Source organism: Podarcis filfolensis (assembly GCF_964270895.1).
Source record: "Podarcis filfolensis genome assembly, chromosome: 7".
Taxonomy (NCBI): domain Eukaryota; kingdom Metazoa; phylum Chordata; class Lepidosauria; order Squamata; family Lacertidae; genus Podarcis; species Podarcis filfolensis.
The window spans coordinates 74,866,083-74,889,236 of record NC_139603.1 but is presented as its reverse complement, the minus strand read 5'-3'; the positions used below and the strand labels follow the sequence as shown (position 1 = coordinate 74,889,236).

At 45.5% G+C, this 23,154-nt stretch overlaps 1 long non-coding RNA gene across 1 annotated transcript; it reads left to right on the top strand.

Moving 5' to 3' along the window:
* Positions 1-3,814: 3,814 nt before the first annotated feature.
* Positions 3,815-6,432, top strand: LOC310766308. The gene is made up of 3 exons (XR_014550047.1): positions 3,815-3,850; positions 4,522-4,666; positions 4,778-6,432. It is a non-coding gene; the product is annotated as an uncharacterized lncRNA (long non-coding RNA).
* Positions 6,433-23,154: the final 16,722 nt, after the last annotated feature.

Below are 23,154 nucleotides of genomic sequence, written 5' to 3'. Positions count from 1 at the left end.
ACATATTTGTTGTTATTTTGTCGTTTAGTCGTGTCCGACTCTTCGTGACCCCATGGACCAGAGCACGCCAGGCACTTCTGTCTTCCACTGCCTCCCGCAGTTTGGTCAAACTCATGCTGGTAGCTTCGAGAACACTGTCCAACCATCTCGTCCTCTGTCGTCCCCTTCTCTTTGTGCCCTCAATCTTTCCCAACATCAGGGTCTTTTCCAGGGAGTCTTCTCTTCTCATGAGGTGGCCAAAGTATTGGAGCCTCAGCTTCATGATCTGTCTTTCCAGTGAGCACTCAGGGCTGATTTCCTTCAGAATGGATAGGTTGGATCTTCTTGCAGTCCATGGGACTTTCAAGAGTCTCCTCCAGCACCATAATTCAAAAGTATCAGTTCTTCGGCGATCAGCCTTCTTTATGGTCCAGCTCTCACTTCCATACATCACTACTGGGAAAACCATAGCTTTAACTATACGGGCCTTTGTCAGCAAGGTGATGTCTCTAGGGTTACATATTACCCTAGCAAAACCTACATTATCTAAGCTTTCTGTTGTCCTTCTAAGACCTGCACTGTGTTGGGAGCTATCCAGTTCTGTTATGTAGGGGGAAGAAACTGCTCACACTCTCTAGGGCTGCAACCCTAGGAAGGCTTGGACACAGCTGACCTTATTGATTTCAGTTGAGTTTCTGCATAGCTAAGGACCACACTCTGATGACTGCCCTACAGCTAAATATCTTTTCCCCCCTCCGTAGACAACTACAGGCAAGGGGACTCTCATTCTTACTGGGGAAGCAGGGTGTTATTTTCATTAGTCATTAGACGACAACTTTGAAACCAAAACCTAGACTTGGAAAGTGATACCTGTGTGTAACCACAACCCAAGGGGGAAAGGAAGCAACAGAGTTGCGCCATAGGGCTCAGTGCTCTGATATTCCAGAGAAGACCAGTTACAGCAAAGCTGGGCAATCTGGTGGACTTCAGCTCTCATCATTCTTTTTTTTTTAATAAATATTTATTAAAATTTTCCACATTAATACAAAAAATCACAAAAGAAAAAACAAAAAAATTAAAAAGTCATAAGGTTTACAATTCCATATTTTCAATGCCATATTTCCCTGACTTCCCCACACCTCCCCTTCTTATATTCCAATTCAAATTGTTAGTTCAGCAAGTTCCTATCCCCAATTTTTAACCTTTTTATATTTAATTCATTTTAGAAAAACCAATTTTAACTTATAGACATCAATATTTGTACCTCAGTGCTCAAACCTTTTTCTAAAGTTGACCCAAATTCCCTTCCACGAATTCCCCAATTTTCATACTAATAACCAAACAAAATAAAAAAAACAGATTATAATTGTACACCCTTTGGATTCCCAGACCCCACCACCCCCTTTCATCATTCTTGACCATTGGCCATGGTGGCTGGACTGATGGGAACAACCTTTGGAGCGTACCACATTAACTGCTCCTGTCCTGCAGGATGTGGAAAGGGTAGCACAAAATCATTGTTATTTAGCAGTTGTTGCTGATGGAGGAGCATTTCAAAGTCTGGGAGTGAAGATGCACACACCTCCTTGACAGAGGACCACAAGATAGTGTGCAGGATAGTGCGCACCCCGGAAATGATCTCTTTTAGCTTCTGCCTTCTGGAAGAAGGTACAGGGTTATAAAGACTAGGACTAGCTGCCTGAGAAACAGTTTCTATCCAAATGCGATTTTGGTTTTAAACGCAGTGTAAGGAGTCTCTAAGGGAACTCAGAAGGTCGGCGGTTCGAATCCCTGCGACAGGGTGAGCTCCCGTTGCTCGGTCCCAGCTCCTGCCAACCTAGCAGTTCGAAAGCACGTCAAAGTGCAAGTAGATAAATAGGTACCGCTCCGGCAGGAAGGTAAACTTCCGTGCGCTGCTCTGGTTCGTGCACTGCTCTGGTTCGCCAGATGCGGCTTAGTCATGCTGGCCACATGACCTGGAAGCTGTACGCCGGCTCCCTCGGCCAGTAAAGCGAGATGAGCGCCGCAACCCCAGAGTCGGTCACGACTGGACCTAATGGTCAGGGGTCCCTTTACCTTTACGGGAGCATATTGTATTTAAAAATGGGGTGTCAGAGTTTTTAGGGGACTAACCAGGTTGTGATAGCTGGGATAGCAGGCTTGTTGGTTTTTGAATGTCTTACGTAGATTTTTCAATTTCGTTGTTTTGTATGGGACAATGATAATAAAGATTATTGTATTGTAAGCAGCACTTTTGTTTGCCTAGGACTCCTCCCCACAGAACTGCCCCAACCCAGTTGCAAAATGCCATGTCCTTTGGATGGATTTTTGGCTTTCATTCTGCGACGATATGGAATGCCTGTCTGCTGCACTCTGCATGAGGAGGAAGAAAGGAAGCTGTCTAGCTACAAGCTGTCAATCCTGCCAGCCGTTGCCATTTGCAGAATAGCTGACAGGAGACCAGATAAAAGTTTTATATATATTTCAAATGTAACATGAGCAAGAGCTTAAAATCTGTCAGCTCAAGCTGGCTGATGTGGCTGGGGAATCTGGCATTGCTGCAGTTTCACATGCTCATCAGCTTCAGGAACAGAAGTTCTATTCCCCCCCCCCCCCCCCAGAATGGAGATGGTAATTAGAGATTTGAGATAAAAAAATTTAAAAAAATCGAAGAAGCAAAAATGCTTATTAGCAAAGCAAGGAGAGTATCAGATGCTGAATAGCAGCATTGCGTGGAATAGGCATGCTAATACTTGCAGATGCTGTGGAGTTCAGATTTTGGCTAACGGGGAACATTTAAGCTTCACGCAGGTGAGATCTGATGGAATGGCAGAACCCAACCCCCTCCAGCCACTTTTAGATAACAGATAATGTTGCGTTTCTGCAGTCCTACTGGTACCTGTGTTCATAAATTTGGTATCACTTTCTGACTCAATTCAAAGGATAAGGTTTGTTTTTGTTTAGTCGTTTAGTCGTGTCTGACTCTTTGTGACCCCATGGACCAGAGCACGTCAGGCACTCCTCTCTTCCACTGCCTCTCACAGTTTGGTCAAACTCATGCTGGAGCCTTTGAGAACACTGTCCAACCATCTTGTCCTCTGTCGTCCCCTTCTCCTTGTGCTCTCCATCTTTCCCAACATCAGGGTCTTTTCCAGAGAGTCTTATCTTCTCATGAGGTGGCCAAAGTACTGGAGCCTCAGCTTCACGATCTGTCCTTCCAGTGAGCACTCAGGGCTGATTTCCTTAAGAATGGATAGGTTTGATCTTGCAGTCCATGGGACTCTCAAGAGTCTCCTCCAGCACCATAATTCAAAAGCATCAATTCTTCGGAGATCAGCCTTCTTTATGGTCCAGCTCTCACTTCCATACATCACTACTGGGAAAACCATGGCTTTAACTATACGGACCTTTGTTGGTAAGGTGATGTCTCTGCTTTTTAAGATGCTGCCTAGGTTTGTCATTGCTTTTCTCCCAAGAAGCAGGCATCTTTTAATTTCGTTTCGATAAGATTTACGCTTCATATTTTAGCGCCAAAGGTCCAGAGGGCTCACGTTTTCTCTCCAAATGAAGCGCTCTGGATGCGTTGCAATACAGAGGTCATGTCGGAGCCGGCCCACCATCATCCTGCCTGCTTTCAGGGTCTTGCACAGAAGCAATCGATTTAAAACAAAAACAAAAAAAAGCAAGACAATTGGAGCAAGTCAATTTTATTCTACATCTGCCCCATCTGTCCTTTGTGTGTTTGTTAAGAAACATGCTGGGCAAAAGGCTGCGAGTTCAAGGTTTGATCTGGGAGACACAGGAGCCAGGTGTGTTGCGTGGACCATGGATTGTTGAACCCAGAGCAGAGATTCTTTGGCTCGAGTTCTTGGTGAGCCATGAAACTCATTTGACGCCTCAGCTTACCCTCATAGGGTATTGCAGATTAAGTAAATGAGACATCCCTATCTACATCACCCTGAACTCCCTGGAAGAAGCACAGTAGGCACAAGCTGGATGTTGTATGGTTGTCTTTGAAATTTGAATTCCAGGGCTTTCTGAAATGCTAAAATGCAATTTGGGAACACTTGACTGGATAAGCATCTTTGTGAGGTGTGCGTGATGCACTCACAACAAATGTTCACATGCTCTTGCTAGTGTCCAAATGTGGCTTTGTGCCAGAGCAAAAAGGGATAAGGAACCATTTCCCATTAATTAATTCATTGAAAACATTTATATCCCACTCAGCTAGAAAAGTTCCCACAGTGGATAACTGATCAATAAAAATAGCACAATCCCTGACATCAGGCCTACAGTCTAAAAAAGCCACAACACAAAAAGGAAGGGGCGGGGAAGAGGGAACTGTTGGTGTATCCTGAATTCAGGATCTCAACAGAAATAACATATTCCAGTTCACACCTAGCAGAGGGAGATTGGCTTGATAGGACAGGCTGTTTTATCCATAACATGCAATGGGGTTTATCTTCTAGAGAAACTTTAGTTGTTCATGTGTGATCTCTAGAAATAGAGAGCCTTCATCTTTACCTTTCTTGTATTTTACAGATGCAGATACCAAATTACTGTAACATGAAAAGCATATATAAATATCAAATTTAAAGGATATATATATATATATATATATATGCAGAAAAATTCTTTTTACAGCCTTTAGAGAATCAAAGTCTTGGTCTTGAAAGCAAGCTTAAAGGTAAAAAGTCTGCGTCCTGTTGTTACTTCTATAGTTGAGATGAAAGAGTTTTTAATTTTATCTGGAATGTTTAAAGTTCACTGATACGGTATGTGTCTCGCATCCCTGCAGATTGATTCTTCCTTCAAAGCCGAAAACACATTTTATTCATGCATCGCTTCGTGTTTCAGCTGGAGGGGGAAATAACCAGGCAATGCCTTCTCATCAGAGAAGCCACTCATCTTTCTACAAGGCTGGTGGCCAATGGTCAGGCTGTCAACTTACTTGAAGGGATGTGCGTGCAAGGAGTCTCAAGCCAGGAGTCCTGGCAACTGGGATCAAGCCCCTCTCCCCCACTTCCTCAACCAACACTGGAGCAAACAGGAGCATCCCTCCCCACAGTGCAAAATGCATAACTGATTCAAGACTACAACGGAGGGTTGTAGCTCCCTACCAGTTAAAGTCCCCAACCTCACCTTAGGATCCCAGTGTGCCTTGGAGCCTCAGAAGCTACAATTGGTGCCTTTTTTTAGTTTGATTATTAGGATGCAGGACACCAGAGATCGCTCCACTCTTGGAAGAGGGACTGTGAATGACACTGGGTGGTGTGTGTTTCCAAGACGAAGACAAAACTGCAAACCTGCCTTGTTATTTTTGCTGTTGGATGCTATATGTTGTTTACATAATCTTGTTATATTTATAGTACTGTGGTACCTCTGGTTACAGATGCTTCAGGTTACAGACGCTTCAGGTTACAGACTCCACTAACCCAGAAATAGTACCTCGGGTTAAGAACTTTGCTTCAGGATGAGAACAGAAATCGCGCAGCGGCGGCGGGAGGCCCCATTAGCTAAAGTGGTACCTCAGGTTAAGAACAATTTCAGGTTAAGAACGGACCTCCAGAACGAATTAAGTTCTTAACCCGAGGTACCACTGTACTGAAAAGGTTTTTGTATATTATTAGATTTGCTGTTGTGTTGTTTTGCTGTGTTGTTCTGAAATGGTTTTTGCAGTGTTTGGTTTTGAAACGCATTCCTGTTTTCTTTGAACATTCCCCCGCCCCTGTGTGGTAAGGTAAAGGTAAAGGGACCCCTGACCATTAGGTCCAGTCGTGACTGCCTCTGGGGTTGTGGCGCTCATCTCACTTTATTGGCCGAGGGAGCCAGCGTACAGCTTCCAGGTCATGTGTCCAGCATGACTAAGCCGCTTCTGGCGAACCAGAGCAGTCCACGGAAATGCCGTTTACCTTCCTGCCGGAGCGGTACCTATTTATCTTCTTGCACTTTGACGTGCTTTTGAACTGCTAGGTTGGCAGGAGCAGGGACCGAGCAATGGGAGCTCGCCCCGTCGCGGGGATTCAAACCGCCAACCTTCTGATCAGCAATTCCTAGACTCTGTGGTTTAACCCACAGCGCCACCAGCGTCCCGCTGTGTGGTAAAGTAGCATGCAAATAAAAGGAATGGATAAGCTCTGCCTGATACCACAGGTTATAGAATCAAGGAAACATGGCCTGGCATAGAGACTGAGAAGGGGATGCAGAGGCGGGAAGCCAGTCCCATTCAGCGTTGCTTTTAGTTCCCTCTTACAAAATGAGGAACAGATCTCAAAATATCTGGCCGTGGGCCTGACCTCTGCGCCAACCCCTCTTCAAATTCCTCTCAGAATTCCTAAAGTACTGAATCGTTTAAAAAATGCACACAGTGATGCTGTTTTCATCACTGGGAGAAGCATATTTCTTAGCTAATGCACAGTAATAAAGAAGGGCATGGGAAGGGGTCCTTCTGCAGCTTTTGTCTGATGACTAATAACTCCAGGCCTGGGAGAGAATTAACGGCTTAGCCAAAGCCACTCAAGGAAGACAACCTCAGTCTAGGGGTCAAGGCGTTTATTTTTTTAAAGAAACATCACATGATGGCTACTTTGGGGTTACATTTCCAAGCCAAATCTCTCAATTGCATGAAAGACGAGGAGGATTTTGTCTTTTGATTTCTCCCAGGATTATCTGGTGGTTCTGTGCTGCAAAGGAATCCTGATGTCTCGGTGGCTTCAGACCAGTCTTTGCCCAAAACTGAGGGGGCGGGGGCGGGAAGGGTCTTCCTATTGGCGTCAGGTGGATGACCTCTACCTCAAATACAGTATCTCAGGACGCAGCAAGGTGTGACCATGATGTCAAGAGGTCCGTGATAGATCTCCAGCAGTTATGATCAAAAGTGAATAGCTGGGATGGGTGTGTGTGTGAGAGAGAATAAGATCTGTGATATGGAACTGGGCAATGGAGTTAACCATCCCCCAGTGCCATTTTCTAAATTAGCACCCCCAGAATGATCGAATAATGCTATGGGTTTTGGTGCTGTGGGTTGCCTGGCCGAAATCCTGAACTTGGCAAATGAATGTCAATATCCCAGGGTGCTCCAGTGATGTGCTTCCATGGGTACAAATGGTTAGATGATCTTCCTTAGGCAGATGGTGCCTGAAAACAAGGGGAATATCTTTCTCTCCACCACATATAGCTAGCAATAAGCTAGCAATCTAGGGGTCTCTATGCGAATAGAACAATATCTGTGTGTTCCGAGGGAGACTAAAGCTCTAGGCAGAGTTCCCAGACACAGGGAGAATTCTGAGCATGCTCAGTTAACCGGGTTTGCAGGACAAACACCCCTCCAGACCTTCCCTTTCAAGACAGGGATATCTAAAGCAGATCAGAGACATGTCAGGATATTGAGAGTGGAGCTTGTGTGCATACTCCTTCATACCTTTAAACTCCCCAAGACAGAGGACTGAGCTTGGACCCTGTAAGCCAACAGCATTTTGGGTGTCAGGTCAACACGCACTCTCTCTGAAGGGCAAGTGGGTTTGGCTGTCTGTGGCCAAGTCCGTTCTTAAACCAAAATCGTTCTTAAACTGAGCCGCGCTTTCCCTAATGAAGCCTCCTGCTGCCGGTGCCCTTCCACCATTCAGATTCCGTTCTTAGACGAGGTAAAGTTCTCAAACCGGGACACTATTTCCGGTTTTGCGGAGTTTGTAAACCGAATTGTTCTTAAACTGGACTGTTCTTAAACCGAGGTACCACTGCATTGCCAAAAACAACAACAAAACAATGGTAAGGCTCCAGTAGCCTCCTTCAAAGGGAACCAAACCTTGGTAACCACTGCACTCCTAAAACACCTCACCACTTCAAAAAGTGGGATGAGCAGTAAAAAAAATTTACTTGTTGCTAGGTAGGCAGAACATAATAATAAATCTTGCTTGCTTGCTTTCTCTTTCCTTGCCCATCTGGCTCGTTTTCCCCAGCCACTCTGGGCAGCTTTCAACAGAATATTAAAAACACGATAAAACATCAAATATTAAAAACTTCCCCAAACAGGGCTGCCTTCAGATGTCTCCTAAAAGTCAGGTAGTTATTTATTTCCTTGCCATCTGATGGGAGGGTGTTCCACAGACTGTGTGCCACTACCGAGAAGGCCCTCTGCCTGGTTCCCTGTAACGTAACATCACTTCTCGCAGGGAGGGAACCGCCAGAAGGCCCTCAGAGCTGGATCTCAGGGTCCAGTCAGAACGATGGGGGTGGAGATGCTCTTTCAGGTATACTGGGCCGAGGCCGTTTAAGGCTTTAAAGGTCAGCACCAACACTTTGAATTGTGCTCGGAAACACACACAGCAGCATCATCCACTGCTCAAATTACAGGAAGAGGGGACACAGTCCCCTCTCCCTCTGTGACTCAGTTCTGGAAGCCACAGAATGGGAGGAATGCTGTTGTGATTGTGTCCTGCTTGCTGGTTTCCCACAGGAATATCGTTGGCCACTGTGAGAATGGGATGCTGGACTAGGTGACCCATGGGCCTGATCCAGCAGCCTCATCCTGTGTGCTTTTGACCCCTGCCCTGTGCTTTAAGAAATGCTTTGGGGAAGCCATGATTTGATTCCGTTTTTGAAAGGACAGAGGGTAGAGCTTGTAGATTTCATTAAGGGCTCTCTAACCCACCCACGAGGGACGCAGGTGGCGCTGTGGGTTAAACCACAGAGCCTAGGACTTGCCGATCAGAAGGTCGGCAGTTCGAATCCACGTGACGGGGTGAGCTCCCGTTGCTCGGTCCCTGCTCCTGCCCACCTAGCAGTTCGAAAGCACATCAAAGTGCAAGTAGATAAATAGGTACCGCTCCGGCGGGAAGGTAAACGGCGTTTCCGTGCGCTGCTCTGGTTCGCCAGAAGTGGCTTAGTCATGCTGGCCACATGACCCGGAAGCTGTATGCCGGCTCCCTCGGCCAGTAAAGCGAGATGAGCGCCTCAACCCCAGAGTCGGTCACGACTGGACCTAATGGTCAGGGGTCCCTTTACCCTTTACCTTTTAACCCACCCAAAAATAACTCAGAGCTGCTGTCATCTAGCAGAAAATCAGTTGCAATCACACCTACCACAGCTGCAAAGAGAATATTAAAGTCTATGTACTGATCTTTGGGGTTGGTTCCATTGTAGCCTAGCAGTGAACTTAGACTGGAGAGGTTCAGCCATGGAGTTCATTAGCTCTGTTGGTTAGAGTGTGGTGCTGATAATGCCAAGATTGCAGGTCCCCTACATAGTCCTGCATTGAAGAGGGTTGGACTAGATGATCCTCAGGGCCCCTTCCAACTCTATGATTCTTGGGCCAGGCACGTTCTCTCATCTTAAAGTACAGCACAGAGTCCTGGTGCGGGGAGCTCCAGAAATGGGAGCGAGGGAGCCATCATACATCAGCTCAACTCCCTTGGGAAGAGGACAGGATAAAAATGCAATAAATGCAATAAGCAAGGAGGGCCGCTGTAAAGAACTGTAGCTATGAGAGTTATGATTTGACAGCTTTGTTGACCAGTTCTTGTGAGAAAGAATTTACTTTCCTTTTTCCCACTGGAACCTTAGAAGCGGCGCAGAATACTTAGGCCAAGTAGGAGATGGAGGTCTGAAATATGTAGTTCTTTCAGAGCAGCCACAGAGCTATGCGTCCACAGCATAATAAACTCTCTCTATATATATATATATGTTATTGAAAATTTTCAGTGAGAAAAGAAAGCAATAGAAAAGAAAAAGAAATACATAAAACAGTGATACAATACGAAATACAGGCATATAAGTAACACAGTTTTTCCAAATTTGGGTAGGTAGCCATGTTGGTCTGATGCAGTCGATATATATATATATATATATATAATTGTCCAGCAGCACCTTAGAGACCAACTAAGTTTGTTCTTTGTATAAGCTTTCGTGTGCATGCACACTTCTTCAAATACTTCTTCAGATTATCTGAAGAAGTGTGCATACACACGAAAGCTTATACCAAGAACAAACTTAGTTGGTCTCTAAGGTGCTACTGGACAATTTTTAATTTTTTTAAATATATTTTGACAGTTATTCCAACTAATGTAAAATTACTAACAAGTCATTGAGATTTTTTTATAAATGCATTTTTATGAATGCATCCCAAATATCATTGTATTTATCTATGCACAATCAGTGTCTAAAACAGGCATAGGCAAACTTGGCCCTCCAGATGTTTTAGGACTACAACTCCCATCATCCCTGACTACTGGTCCTGTTAGCTAGGGATGATGGGCATTGCAGTCCCAAAACATCTGGAGGGCCGAGTTTGCCTATGCCTGGTCTAAAAGCACATATCTTCATATGTTCATATCTTGTGATAGTTTTCATATCTTCCGTCCATTGCTCAAAGAGGGACATGGTATTATCTTTCCAATGAATCAATATTAGTCTTTTGGTGGAAGTTAGGGTGCGGAGAGTCCATCTGCACTGACCTGCTGTCATACCCCATGACATTGGTATGTGGTTTAAAATGATATTAGTCATCAGCACAATCAACTTAAGGGGTGAGGAAACCATTCTTTGGTGCAAATGCCTCATTTCCTATTTTATTTCACCACATCTGTTTATTTTTAGGGCTGTTACCCAATCAAAGAAAGTTTGGCACAAACAGCAAGCCACGAAAAACCTCACTTGCTGTTTGTTCCGGTTCAGCATTAAAGAGCAGGTTTCCTGGGGAAAGCAGTGGGGCTTAAGAAAAAACACCCAGACACAGATCAGGAAAGTGCAGGCCTATCCTGTGCCTAGAAAACATGGGGTTAAACATAAGTGAGAATGAACCCACTGTTTATCCAGGCATTACCTCCTGTATGAAACAGAAGGACCTATTTCAAAATGGCACCCACAAGCTGCAATTTTTGTAACCACTTCTACTAAAAGTAATTAACAAATTTTCCTTTGGCAGAAATGCTGTTGGATTAATTGAAAGCACGTTTTAATTTTTCAAACAGCTTGTCATTGATTAAACCATTAGATTATTCAACCAAACATCGCAGCCCTGTTTTTATTATTATTAATTATTTCTGTCCCTCCATTTCGGCCTCTAACAAACCCTCCGGAAGCTGCTTATGATACAGTGCTGAAAAGCAAGCATGCAATAAGTAGCCATGTAATATCTTGCAATAATACTATATCTAGTAACACTACTAATATATCTTTATCTATAGGGAGCAGGTAGCTCTGTGGTCTAAACTACTGAGCCTCTTGGACTTGCCGATCGGAAGGTCGGCAGTTCAAGTCCGCGTGATGGGCGGGCAAAGCCCCTGGGCCCGACCTGATCCCTGCTGAAGCCATCAAACTACACCCACAATGGTGGGCCGGCATCTTGGCCCAAACCTTCGATGCAATCAACGCTTCCGGTCTCATCCCCAAAACATGGAAGGAGGCCATTATTGTACCAATTCATAAAAAAGGTTCTCCAACGGAGCCGGAAAACTACCGTAACATCAGCCTCCTTTCGATTATAGGGAAAATTTATGCCAGCTTTTTGATGACTAAATTATTGCGATGGGTAGATGAGACTAACCAGATTGGCCACGAACAAGCAGGGTTCAGAACTAAACGCTCTACAACCGATCATGCGATAGTTCTTTATCATCTGGCACGGAAGTACTCCTCCCCCCCCCCGGGGCTACCTCTGTGCTGCCTTCTTAGATCTAAAGGCAGCCTTTGACAGCGTTCCTAGAAATATTCTTTGGGAGAAACTTGCGAAACAGGGCATTGATAGAAGACTCTTATGGCTCATAAGCCAGCTCCACGAAGGTACCCTTGCCAGAGTGAGATTCACTCCAGCGGGCGACCTTACAAACTCGATACCAATAAACAAGGGAGTGCGCCAAGGATGTATATTGGCTCCCTGCCTATTCAACCTATTCATCAGCGACATGCGAGCACCCCTAGTCAACTCATCTCCAAGTACACACGCGCCTAGACTAGCGGATTACCGCTGCCCACTCCTTTTATATGCGGACGACGCGGTAATTCTATCCTATACACGTGTTGGACTAACCAGAGCTCTGAAGATCTTTGCCACGTATTGTCAACTCAATCAATTAACCATCAACCATGCCAAGTCCAAGATCCTGATCTTCTCCAGAAGCCGGAGATTATACAAATGGAAGCTTGGTGGGGCAAAAATAGAGCAAGTCCTAAAATTTCAATACCTAGGAGTCATTTTTCAATACAATTTGGGGTGGAAAGCTCACATTCAACACCTACTTAATAAGGCCAAAACCTTGTCATATGCGCTCCTCCGATTCTTCTTTTCGGACGGAGCTTTGCATGTTCCCTCGGCCCTAAAGGTGTTCAAGGCAAAAGTGGCTGCCGTGCTTGCTTATGCTGCCCCGCTCTGGGCCGTGATGACAGATCTTGCTCCCCTTGAGACTCTGCAAAGCCAATTCCTACGTCGGCTCCTAATGCTCCCCCTGTGCGTAAGCAACGCAGCCATGCGACTAGAATTGAAGGTCGCATCCCTAGAAACTTGCCTGTGGAAGCAAGTCTTCAATTACTGGTTATCATTGTGGCATAGATTACCAAACCATTACCTTGCCCAATGCTTATGGCGAGATGAATTCTCCAGCCTTTGGACTAGCAGAATTCATGCCAAACTCCTGAGTTATGGAATCTCTCCCTCAGATTCCCTAAAACTAGACCAAATCACTGCTCAGAGACTGATCCGCCAAAGACTGGATGACATCGATTTACAGCGAAATTATACACTGGGGGGAGGTGTTTGTTCGCCCCAGAACATTGGTATCACTTTAACTTACTGCGTTCCATCATACCTCTCCTCCCTTTCGACTGTTGCACATAGACTGGCCTTCACCAAAGCGAGGTTTAACGTTTTTCCCTCCAATGTCCTGAGACATAGGTTCTCAAAGGGTCAAGCCCCCGCCGTGTGCGAATGTGATAAGGTGTCGCCGGAGTCGCTCCAGCACATTATGTTCACTTGCCCCTTGTTTAATGTGCTACGGGCAAATTTGTTGGGATCAATCATACAGAAACTAGAGGGTACCCCACCAAAATTCCACCTTGCCCAAATCTTGCAGGACAAGGATACCCACACGACCCTGAAGGTGGCTAGGTTCCTAGTTGCTGTCCTTTCCCAAAAGCGACGCCAAGGAGCTCTACAAGCTAATTAAGGCGTAGTATGCCTTTCCATTTTATAGTATTTTATTGTTATAGTAGTGTTTTAGCGATTGCTTTTTTTTTCTCCTTACGGCACAAGCTGTTATTTATGTGTTGTTTTTACCTGTATGGGCCTATGGCCGTAATAAATGATATTCTATTCCGCGTGATGGGGTGAGCTCCCGTTGCTCTGTCCCAGCTCCTGCCAGCCTAGCAGTTCGAAAGCACACCAGCATGAGTAGATAAATAGGTACCGCTGTGGCAGGCAGGTAAATGGTGTTTCCATGTGCTCTGGCACTTGTCACGGTGTCCCGTTGCACCAGCAGCAGTTTAGTCATGTTGGCCACATGACCCAGAAAGCTGTCTGAGGACCAACACTGGCTCCCTTGGCCTGAAGCGAGATGAGCACCGCACCCCATAGTCAAGTTTGACTGGACTTAACCATCTGGGGCCCTTTACCTTTACTTCACCTATACAGTCGTACCTTGAAAGTAGAATAGAATCTGTTCCGGAAGTCCGTTCGACTTCCAAAACTGCAGCCAATCGGAAGCCCCGTCGGATGTTCAGCTTCCAGAAGAACCTTCAAAAACTGGAACACTCACTTCTGGGTTTTAATCGTTCGGGAGCCAAGGCATTTGAGATCCAAGTTATGAGTGTCTTTAGCTACAAAATCAATCTGCATCTCGCTTTTCCGCTGATGCTTCTGCCGGTACTTCTATTCCAGTTTAGCGTGATGAACTAGCTGAGCCCCAACAGTCTTCTATAAAACCTGGCAGCTACTCTGTCAGTGTTGAGCCACTTCAGCTTTTTTACTCAGGAAAATCTTGGCTAGATTTTACCATTTGTTGCAAATTGCCTTTTGTGGGGATGATCTCCGGTAGCCTCCGGGCAAAAATGAATCAACGGCAAAGAAGCTTGTAATTCATTTAGCAAGCGGATCTGGTAAGACACTTTATAGCCTGCCCACGCAGGACTCTTTTAGGAAAGTCTGGCTGTGGATTCCCAGCGCAGTCCTATGCATGTTTACTCAGAAGTAAGCCCCGCTGCCAGTTGCCTTTTCTTGCAGGTGCCTACTGCTGACAGGCAATTTCAGTGAAAAGGCAGGAGGCAGAGGGAATTGGGATTCGGACAACCATTTTGAACTGCCGTGTGATGCATGCTGCCAAATTTCCGATTCATCACCCTCCAAAGTTGTAAGGCTCAGCAGTTCCCCCCTCCCAGCACTTCTGAATCATCATTGACTTTATAGATTTCCCCCCTCCACCCCAGTCCTAAATCTCTTTCTCAGGCTGTATCATTTTTCATTTTAGCAGATTATTATTTCTCGTGATTCCTTTTTTTGGCTTCCTGACTTAAAAGTTCAGAGTAATTCAGAAAACAAGGGGAGAAAAAGAGACAGTTGATCCACGGTGACGAAGCTGCCAACTGAATTGGAACCTTTCTTTGGCTTGTTAACTTTTGTTCGCCCAAATTCTGGCATCTTACGGGCAGAGCATCTTCTCCTTCAGAGGGCAGCAGCAGATTTAATATTTTAAAATGACTGGGAGAGCAGTGCCTCTGAGCGTGAACAGAAGACATTTCCAGTGATATTTAGTTGTTTGTCTGAAGCATTATCACCATACTTTTCAGCCAAAAAGGCTCCCAGAGTTGCTCACAAATGTTTAGTTAAAACAGGACAGTCTCTGCCCACAGGCTTGCAATCTTTTTAAAAAAGACACACAAGGGGCAAGGAACGGGGAGGGAAGAGGGAAAAAGCAAACTCAGACACCAGTTCTTAAATAGCAGTTCAGAAACAGTTCAGGGATGGGAAGTGTCTGACGGAACTGGTCTTTCGGAAAAGCTGATATAATGAGCTCTGCATCATGATTCCTGCCAATGGAATGAGCATGATTTTAGAAAGAAAAGTGGGGAGGAACAAATCACAGGATTCTTTGGAGCATGTGCAAAGTGCCACTTTATGAACAGCACTATATTTTTAATATGAAAACTGCTACAACTATTAACAACAACATCCTGTAAAAGCATTTGTGGTAGTGTTTGAATATCTATGCCTGGAAGAAGGAAAACTCTGATCCTAAACCTCCACTGCCCTTGTGGCTATATTCACTCATTAGAAAAGCTTCGGGAGTAAAGCCCAAGGAAAAATCTGTACCTGCTGCCTTTTGGGATACCTTTGAGAGAAGAAAAGTGTTATGTACTGAGTTGAATGGGATCCAAAATGCAGCAGTCTGATTGGTCCTAGAACAATAGGACCCAGAATGCAGCAGTCTGATTGGTCCACAGGAGCCACCCAATCCAGCTCCAGGTGGAAGTGAATCCGCAACCTGATTGGCCTTCAGGAGAATCCCGGAATTAGCCAATCACGTGGGGCCCATTGTGTAAATAATGTATATAAAGCAGACATTCTGGGGAAACTTCCATTCCTCCTCACCACTATGAGCTGAATAAAGAGCATGAAATCCACTCTCGACTCCGAGTATATTTCAAAAAGGCTAAGGAATAAACCCTACACAAATCCAGAGTGGAGTCCCTAAGGCAGTTGGATGGTGTCTTGTACGCCTCCTTCCAGCAATTCCTGCAGCCAAGTTGGTGCCATACGTATTGCTCTGCTTTCCTTTGCACCACATCAGCGAGGCTGAGAGGGGAGTCTTGTCTGGGCAGCCCAGGACCTCCATACACACTGTGCAGGCTTGCGCCCCAGAGAGATCACTTCGGTGCTGCTAATGCAGCAAAAACAACGCCGGAGGCAGCAGTTACGAGTTGCTGGTTTCTGCAGCCTCAACAGTCGCTGTGATTCTCCCATCAATTTGACTTTACCCCTGGAGGTGCACTCCATTGTCTCTCAATACAGGTGGATGACAACAACCTGGAAGAGTGGGAGAGGGGGGTTAACTAGAAACTACACCTCTCTGGGTTCTGTAGTTTGGGATAAAGGTGGGTTGTTATCAATGCCATAAGAATGCTACATAAAAAATTTAAATGAGAGATGTAGCTTTGAAGTGCTATGCGTCTTACAAACTTGAAATACGGTGTTTTTCGCTCTATAAGATGCACCAGACCACAAGACGCACCTAGTTTTTGGAGGAGGAAAACAAGAAAAAAATATTCTGAATCTCAGAAGCCAGAACAGCAAGAGGAATCGCTGCACAGTGAAAGCAGCAATCCCTCTTGCTGTTCTGGCTTCTGGGATAGCTGTGCAGCCTGCATTTGCTCCATAAGACGCACACACATTTCCCCTTACTTTTTAGGAGGGAAAAAGTGAGTCTTATAGAGCAAAAAATACGGTATATATTTGCCATAACTTGGTGAGGTTACAAAGCGCCAAATGCATTTGCCTCGGAGGCTGGATCCAGCTTATGAGCTGCCAGAGTCCCACCCTTGCTTTATTTAATACAGTTGTACTGATGTGCAGAATTTTTCAAGAATCATTCTGTCAAGAGAGGTGGGGGAACTCATGTTAGCATATTTGTTTATCTCTATTGTTTGGCTTTGAAGTGCACTTTCTCCCTCTTTCTCCTTTTATTATTATTATTATTCAGCAAGACGAGCAGCTGATCTGAATCTCTCTCGGATGACACATTGACAAAACAACAAGATTGGCTCGGGCACGAGAGCCTCTCTGCAGAATTCGGGGCGGCCTTTGCAGCCAGGGAACTGCTCGCTTGTGACAACCTGCCATTTTGCTTCTCATTGTCCAAACTTCACCCTTATCTGCCAACAGTTCTTTTTCATGCATTTAGACATCCGTTGCTAGAGGGGCAACTTTCCACAGTGCTTTTGCAGGCCTCAGCGAAAGGATGCGTCCCTCTTGAATACCATGCCCCTCTCCCCACAGTCTTCAGAGAATGCTAACAAAGGATGTTTTTGCAGCCTAGAAAGGCCTGGCAAGTTAAACTATTCCTTCCTTTGATCCTTTCAACTAGATTGCAAGTGTGGCTACGCTCGGTATATTCCTACTGCGTCCTTTCACTTTATTTTCCTTTCCCCCAGAAATGTGCTTCTTGCTTTCTAATCCTAAGGGATTTTCTCCTGAGCTCTGAGGCACACACACTCATAAATTAACTACTTTTTGTTAATATCTAGGGGTTTCTAGAGTATGTTAGTCATATTCATTGCAGACCTATCAACATGAATGGGCATGATTAAATTAGATCCATTAATTTCAAAGGGTCTCTTCTAAGTAGACCTTTGTTGGAGACAACCCTAGGACAGCAACCAATTAAATAATAATAATAATTGTCAGAGCTGCCCGAGGTCCCAGCTCACAAAGGACCAACGCCACTTCGTTGTTAAATACGAAAGTCTTTATTGAAGTTCAGTTTCACTTCCAGAGCCGCAGCGTGCAGCTCTACGTCTCAACCGTTAGACCGCTGATGCTCCGTCTGAGTCTCCTCCCCCCAGACACCAGTTTAAGACTCTAGCCTTACTCCACCTCTTCCTCTGTTCTTTCCGCCTCTGGTTCCGCCTGTCCGTTGGGGTCTCGCCCTTTCTAGACTCTTCTGACGCTGAATCCCCTGAGCCTTCCCCCTCCCTCCGGCGGGCTTTAGGAGCTGGTTCCCCATCCGGGTCTCCTGCTGTCCCCCGCGCCTGTACATTTGAACTTGGCGCGCGCGCCCAGCCAGCAACTTTCCTCCTGACCGTTTCACTGCTGCTGTCACTGCTTCCCCCTTCGGGGAGGCTAGCTGCAACTGACCTCCCCTCCGTTGGAGGCGTGGTCAGCCCTGCCTCACTCTCTCTCCCCGCTGGAGGAGACGCTGGCCCTGACACATGTGACTCTTCCCCCCCACTACGCTCTGGTGGGGAAACTGGTCCTGATCCCCCGCTGCTGCTTCGGGGTTCCCCGCTGGCTCCTTGTTTCTGGTGCGTCCCCCCTGGGACCCCCCTTGCCCTGACCATCGACGCCCCCTTCTGGGAATCTTCTGATTCGCTGGAGAAGCTCATGGAATCTCTCGGGCCACTGTCATACTCCCCTACGCTGCCCTCGGATTCTTCCCCTTCGCTCTCCATTTCCTCTCTCCCCTGTGCTCCTGCTCCTGAGCCCCTGACAATAATAATAATAATAATAATAATAATAATAATAATAATAATGATAATAATAATTGTACCCCACCCATCTGCCTGGATGCATTTTAATTAATTGATTATAAGGACTTGGATCCTATTTAGGGTTCTGCTGGTTCAGTTCTACTCATGGGACATTCTCTTCATCAGAAGGTGGAATGACTTCCACCGATTTCCCTTCTACCTGCAGCTCCTCATGTCCTTTGCTTTGGAGGGTCAGGAGACCTCATAGAACAGCATGAGACATGGGGCTGGGGCCTACAGAGATCGGGGTATATGGTGAAAATTCCCTTAATTCATTTTGCCAGAGGAATCCTCAGATGGATCTTAGTTGCAGCTCCCAGATGAAAATGAGAGGAGTCTTTCTCTTCACAGACATCTGGTTAGGGTCCAAAGTATTGGTTTTAGGATCCAAACCATTGGTCTTAGTTGATGAATCAAGTAACCAGATCAAATTTATATACAGGCAAAAACAATACTTCCGAAGCAAGAAGCATAGTTTCTTTGTTTTCAGGTGCATCGTGTTATACAGTGGTACCTCAGGTTGCATACGCTTCATGTTACATACGCTTCATGTTACAGACTCCGCTAACCCAGAAATATTACCTCAGGTTAAGAACTTTGCTTCAGGATAAGAACAGAAATCGTGCAGCAGCGGCACAGCGGCAGCAGGAGGCCCCATTAGCTAAAGTGGTGCTTCAGGTTGAGAACAGTTTCAGGTTAAGAACAGACCTCCAGAAAGAATTAGGTTCTTAACCCGAGGTACCACTGTATAGGAAAGGGTAAGAAAATAACCTGCGCAAAATAGTCAAACCAAGATGATGAAGTGCCTGGAAGTTGGGTATGTTTAGCTTGGAAAAGAGGAGACTGAGAGGAGATATGATAGCCCCCTTCAAGTATCTAAAGTGCTGTCACATGGAAGATGGGGCAAGCTTGTTTTCTCCTGCTCTGGAAGGTAGGACTCGAACCAATGGCTTCAAGTTACAAGAAAGGAGATTCCAACTAAACACCAGGACAAATGTTCTGTCAGTAAGAACTGTTCAAGAATGGAACAGATTCCCTCGGGAAGTGGTGGACTCTCCTTCCTTGGAGGTTTTTAAGCAGAGGTTGGATGGCCATCAGTCATGGATGCTTTTGTTGAAATTCCTGCATTGCAGGGGGTTGGGCTGGATGACCCTCAGGTTTTAAGGTTGCCATAGGTCCTCGTTTTCCAGGACACGTCCTCTTTTTCAAGGGTAGAGTCGTCATAGCGATCCATAACTAAAAGGAGAAGTTCGCAAATGTGTCCTCTTCTTTGCTCTTCAAAATATGGCAACCCTCTTTCTTCCAACTCTACGATCCTATGAGAAGTAAGTCCCACTGAACTCCATGTGGAGTAAATGCACTTAAGATTGCAGCCTTAATAGACTATTTTGTCTTTCCTGCATCTTCCATCATCCACCTTCACTGGATAACCGCAGGTTCTATTATTATGGGAGGAAAAACCATATCTCCGCCTGCTTTTTCCATATGAGGCATAATTTTGTATACCTCTACCATGTCTCTCTTCTTAGATTTTTCTAATCTAAAAAGCCACAAGTGTTGCAATGCAACCTTTCCTTATAGGGAAGTTGTTCTAGCCTCGTGATAATTTTGGTTGCCCTTTTTCTGAAATATGTCTAGTTCAATGGGCCTCTTCTCCCTTTCCCTCCATACCTTTATATAGCAGTGAAGTGCTCAAGTATGGGGTGAACAGGGCTATTTAATGCTTTATATCACATAAAAGGAAAGGGTTCCATGGATGGGGGAGGAAGTACCCATTTTCCTTTTCCTCAGAACACTCCTCCCCGCCGGAATTATTCAACCATAAGCCCCTTGTTCCCCAAACTGGCAGCAGCCCCCATGCAATCCTGTCGGGGGATAGGAACAGACAGCGAGGTTTTGTATTGCTGTTTATATCTGGATGTGAAACCATTCTGGGAACCATTTCAGCTGAAGGGCAGCATAGTGTTCCAAATAAAAATAAGATTGAAACATGTTGTTGCAAGTCTCAGCGATTATGTGTGAAGCAGAGTGATATCAATAGCAAGCACCAAGAGGAGAGAATAAAAAAAAAACCTTGTCTGATCATCTGTAAATTGCGCAGAAGGCAGACTTGATCCCACGACTTTTTCCACCGACAAAAACATCAAGGATGATGGAAAGCTGCTGTAAGAGCCCAATCCTAACCATGTTGACGAAAGAAGAAGTCTCACTGAGTTCGATGGGATTCATTCCCAAGTTCTCTTCAGAGCAGTGAGAGTATAAACACGTGAGGGTGTGTGTGTAGATGAGTGTGGCAGCTATAAAACTGCTGGCACTTTTGCAAAGCTAAGCAGGGTCCACTAGGGTTTCAAATTGGATGGGGGACCTTGTGGTGAGATTCCTTTGCATTGCAAGGGGCTGGAAGGGACCACCTGCTGTTTAAGAACCTCAGTGTCAGGGACAGGGAGGAGTGGTGGGGAGCTTCAGCCAGAGAACCCACTAGGGAAACCTCAGAAGAAGAAGGCTTCAAGCCAGGGGAGTGATGGTGGGATATGGAAGACAGGTCAGAGGATGAAGAGGAGGGAGCAGAATGGTTGGATGCTGAACAAGCAACAGGCTTAAGTGAGAGAGAGGAAGAAGAGGCAGAAAGCACTACGGACATAGGACAGGCAGCTGAGGAGACTGTGGAGGCTGAGGCTGCAACAGATTCATAGGAACCTGCCGGTCCTACTGTATTCAGCTCCCCTCTTCCCTTGTCTCCAAGGGCCTGAAGGGCTCTGCATGCAGCAGAGCAAAGAGCGCAGGGACTCCCTTCCTGTTGAAGTTTAAGACTGCTGGGGAAACAGCCAGACGGGGAGGAGACCTCGGGGTAAGTGTGAGGTGGGGGATCGTTCGTTCTGGCAACCGCTTCACCGGGGCCAGTCTTACCGTAGGTTTCCCTGTTTTTATTCTATGTTCTTCAATAAAGAATCGACTTTATTGCCCTTCTCTGATTCTCTATGCTGAGCTGCAGCAGAACCAGCCCTCAAAATTATACTGGGTATCCTGCAGAGATGGAAAAACCCTCTCTTCATATATGTTTTACCTTCATGACTAGAGGCAATATGCCTCTGAATACCAATAGCTGGAAAACACAATAGTACAGAGGGCTATGGCACTCATCTCCTCCTCTTGGCAACCCACAGGAGTCTGGCTGGCCAGTGTGAGAACAAGATGCTGGACTAGGTGGGCTAAGATGGCAGAGTTATTATGTCTGTCTATTTATTATCACCCCTCTTTTATTCTATGCGGTTTGTGGTGTACAGGGAACCAGGCACAGGGCCTTCTCGGTAGTGGCGCCCGCCCTGTGGAACGCCCTCCCTCCAGATGTCAAGGAAATAAACAACTATCTGACTTATAGAAGACATCTGAAGGCAGCTCTGTTTAGGGAAGTTTTTAATGTTTGATGTTTTATTGTGTTTATAATATTCTGTTGGGAGCCACCCAGAGTGGTTGGGGAAACCCAGGCAGATGGGCAGGGTATAAATAATAAAGTACTATTAGAAATAATACTATTAGAAATAATAAAGTACAGTGGTACCTCAAGTTAAGTACTTAATTTGTTCCGGAACCTGAAACTGTTCTTAACCTGAAGCACCACTTTAGCTAATGGGGCCTCCTGCTGCTGCCACGCCGCCGGAGCATGATTTCTGTTCTCATCCTGAAGCAAAGTTCTTAACCTGAAGCACAATTTCTGGGTTAGCGGAGTGTGTAACCTGAAGCGTATGTAACCTGAAGCGTATGTAACCCGAAGTACCACTGTACTATGAGAAGAGAAGACTCCCTGGAAAAGACCCTGATGTTGGGAAAGATGGAGGGCACAAGGAGAAGGGGACGACAGAGGACGAGATGGTTGGACAGTGTTCTTGAAGCTACCAGCATGAGTTTGACCAAACTGTGGGAGGCAGTGGAAGACAGGAGTGCCTGGCATGCTCTGGTCCATGGGGTCACGAAGAGTTGGACACGACTAAACGACTAAACAACAACGACAACACTATTATTATTATTATTATTATTATTATTATTACCTTGTTCTCCTGCTCCCCATTTTATCCTTCTCACAGCAACCCTGTGAGGTAGGCCAGGCCAAGAGATCGCAACAGGCCCAAGTTTCATGGCTGAGTAGGGATTTGAAGCTTGGTCTCCTGGGTCTTCGTCCAACCCCCTAACCCCCTACAGGTATGAAGAGGGTTGCATCTGGAGAATTGATGCATTGGGCTGGGGAATCTTCTTTAAACCCTCCCTCCCTGCTTGCATTGATTCTTGCCAAATCTTGTCTTTTGCTGTGTGACATGCACTTATGAGATGGACCGCTATTCCATGCTATTCCCCTGGGGACGTCTCGGGCTCATTGAGCCAATGCTCTGTTGCGCCCAGCTACTTACTTAGCTCGCTGCTTGCTTTCCATAGCCGTTTGAATCCAATATATCTGAAGACAACCTAACAGCAGTCGAGATGGGTGCCAAGATTATGTCTCTGCCTGGTTAATCCATCCAGAAGGGGATTGACAGGTACTGAAGGCATTCTGCAGTTTGATTTATTCGTCATAGCAGAGGTAAGAGGCTGTTCATCCGCACATATACAGTAGCACTCTGGAGAATGCAAAGCTCGGAGCCCGGGTGCAAAAAAAATGTCCCCTTGTCATTTCTGCTTTTCCTTGGTAAATCCAGCTCAAAGCAGCTTACGGCACCGAGGAATTTACATAAGATAATTCTCTCACAATTACGAGATGCAAAATTTAAATGGTCATATCAACAATAGGCTAATGAAAACATCTCATTTTAATAAATAGACCATAACATGGAACAATCCACTGATGACTCATAAGGCGATCTAATAAATAGACACGTAATCCAGATAACAGCAAAAAGAAAAGAAAAACCATGCAACTCCAAAAGCAAGTATTGATCCCAGCAGCAATTCTTAAAA